Source organism: Egretta garzetta, unplaced genomic scaffold (assembly GCF_000687185.1).
Source record: "Egretta garzetta isolate BGI_Z169 unplaced genomic scaffold, ASM68718v1 scaffold768, whole genome shotgun sequence".
Classification (NCBI taxonomy): domain Eukaryota; kingdom Metazoa; phylum Chordata; class Aves; order Pelecaniformes; family Ardeidae; genus Egretta; species Egretta garzetta.
This window is the reverse complement of record NW_009260594.1, coordinates 974,317-977,311: the sequence shown is the minus strand read 5'-3', so window position 1 is coordinate 977,311 and position 2,995 is coordinate 974,317.

Genomic DNA, 2,995 nt, shown 5'->3' with positions numbered 1-2,995 from the left:
ATCTGTCTGCATCAGAGGGCTTTGCTAGATGGTACTCTGTTAGTTTTAAAGAATTAGAACTGTATTAAGCGATCAGTTTCAAGACAATATTCCTAGAAAAGGACAATACTATTTAAGCAAAGATTCACACCATACATGGAGTGGCATTGAAAATGCTTCTTACAGGATAGACAGAAGAGCAATGAACCCCATCAACTTCCAGTAAGGGCTAGAAGTGAACAGACAGTGACAGAATAAGGCAATACAACCACATTAGATCTTTTTTACATGGAAAAACGCAGGAAGAAGAAATGGAATAAAAAGACATGTGAGCATTTGATCCTTAAATGCTGTGAGAGACTGCAACTCCAATTTTACTTTTAACAGGAAAACACTGAGTCTCTTCTTTATGCATACACTTGGGACTAATATGCAGAACAGGCTAAGTACTACCTTTTTTTTAATTCACAGAAGTTGAGGTCTTTCTTACCATAACTGCTCTAGTGGGAATACAGCACCCAAAGAGACTGAATGTTAGGAAGCTGCAAACCAGAGTCTACGAGGCTTACAGAAAGTCATTTAATTGGGTTAGTGTAACATCACTCTTCCTTAAACAGGAGTGAGTGTAGTATGTGAATATCTTTCACATGTGCCAGTCACTTAACCGTGAGAAGTTAAACTGAAGTAAACTAGACATAAATCCAGGCAAAATGCATATACTCACTTCCTCATGAAGGCCAGCTTTCCATTATGGTTCTGACTTTGCCTCCTAGCATCTCAGCCGTGAACAGAAGAGACTCATGTATGTTCTGAAGTCAAATACATCTTCCAGTCAAACCCAGCCAGATTTAATATTTCCACTATTCCTAGCCATAATGTAAATGCAAGAAGAAAAGTGATTTAACATTTACTTTAAAATTTACACTCTCAAAACCTTCTTCATATGGTGAAACTTAAAAAAACCCCAAACCTTTACAGTTCCTTTAGTGAACATCTTTTACCTAATGTTATTTCAGTTCGCCAAATATCTGTCTTGTTTCATTAACACCTTCTGAGGTGCTTCTGAGGCGTTTGCTTCAAAATGAAACACAATTCTGATTTTCTAATAGAAAAAAACTCTAACTTTAAAAGATATCTTCACTTTCGGAATGACATCTGCCATGTCATTCTATTAACTTCTAACTAGAAGTAAGGATTAAATTTACTCTGAGTAAACACAGTACAACATAGCACATCACATGCCACATCACACAGAACAATCAAACTACAATACACACGCAATGAGTGCTGCCATATTAGACTTAAGAAAAAGTGCCCTACTCATAATTTAACTGAGCTGTATATATTTAGTTTTTAATCTTCACTCATAAATAGATTTCTCCAGACTACTAATCATTGTCCCTCAATACCCTCCAATTCCCTTGGGAAAAAAACATAAGAAAAGCTGTCTAGCCTAGGCAGAGAAGAAGGAGCTTGACCTACTACCACACAGTGAGTGACACTAGGAATCCATGACCTGCTCAAGACTGAGCCTTAAATATTTCACCTCCCTCTTCCTTTTTTCTTCTCTCACTCTTGGTGAGTCTATAATAAACTGTTCTTTATTTTGTGTATGCCCAGTGAATTGTCTTTAGGTCCAAGCAAAGAGGAAGTTAAGTTAAATGAGACAAAGATGCAATTTCTTTGCTCTGTTATTTTAATCCAATAAAGTCCTAAAATATATCCAAAGTAGCTATTTAACACTAATTTATGAGTGCCTAGATTTAAACATTCCTATTTTTCCAGAAAATTACTGTATTGCCTCTCACTGCAATAATTTATGTTAAAAGAAATCAACCACCAATCCCAACATTTTTTGGGTTTGACTGTACTACTGAAGAGGAAGCTAGATCACAAAACATACAGGGCTCCTGAAAAACAAACTACAGCCAAATCTGACCTATCAGTGGGGGGTTTAGTCAGTTTGCGTATGAATTATGTCCAGATGTGGACACATAGGTATTTCCTCCACGCAGAATCAACTGAGATCAAAAGGTTCGTTTGATTATTTACACAGTACCATACCAAAGACTATGTTATTTCCATGGACAGATTAGATCTGGAAGCAGTTCAGCTATTGCCACCCAGTTCATAATAGTAAATATTGCCTGACTTAACCTTGCTGTAACTCTAAAGTAGGCAGTGAGCTTCATTAGCCCTGCACTAACCACCTGCACCTGGGATGTGACACAGCACCACCTAAACGAAATCAAGTTCATCTGTGTAAAATCCATTTTCAGTACTGCCACAGGACAAAATGTCCTCCCCCATTCAATGTCCTCAATAAAAGGTGTCCCTTCTAGTAATCAGCACAAGAGACGCCCTATTTCTAGTTTTTTATTTCAGAAGGGACTATTCTACAAAGGGGCATGTCTCCAGCTCTTTCCTTTCTCTCAGCAGTTCCCCAAAGAGCAAAAGGGTCAATGTTGCCACCAGTCCATTTACTCTCAAACTTCAGGCCACTGCTGATGAGGCTTACTCAACAAACCAGTGCCAGGAGGCAGCACGGGTATGCCCTGGCTGTGTGGGGGCAAAACCCAGCCCAGGGAACAGCTCCGCTGGGTTACTGCCTTCATCTGAGGGAGGCACAAACTGCTGCAAAATTCCAATGCAGTAACTCTAAATGTTAACATCTGGACTAATAATAAAAGGCTAGCTGCACCTCATTTTTCTTTTATTACTACTATGTCTAAATATTACAAGAAAACCTTTATTAGTAGCAAGTAATTTTCTTCCTAGAAAAAAAAAATCACAATTTTTAACGCAAAGATGCAGCGTCTCCTTCACTGACTGAACCGAGGGGTCCTGACTGACAAATCAGTATCTGCGTGTGGACTTCGGCCCGCTCTGTGTTTCAGCGATGGCACCCAAGCCATCGCCACCACAGCTGCAGCGTGGGGGAAGGGGAGGCGATAATCAAGCACCAGCCTGACTTTTCTCCGTCAAACATTGCAAATATTCCTACGGGAAACCAGCT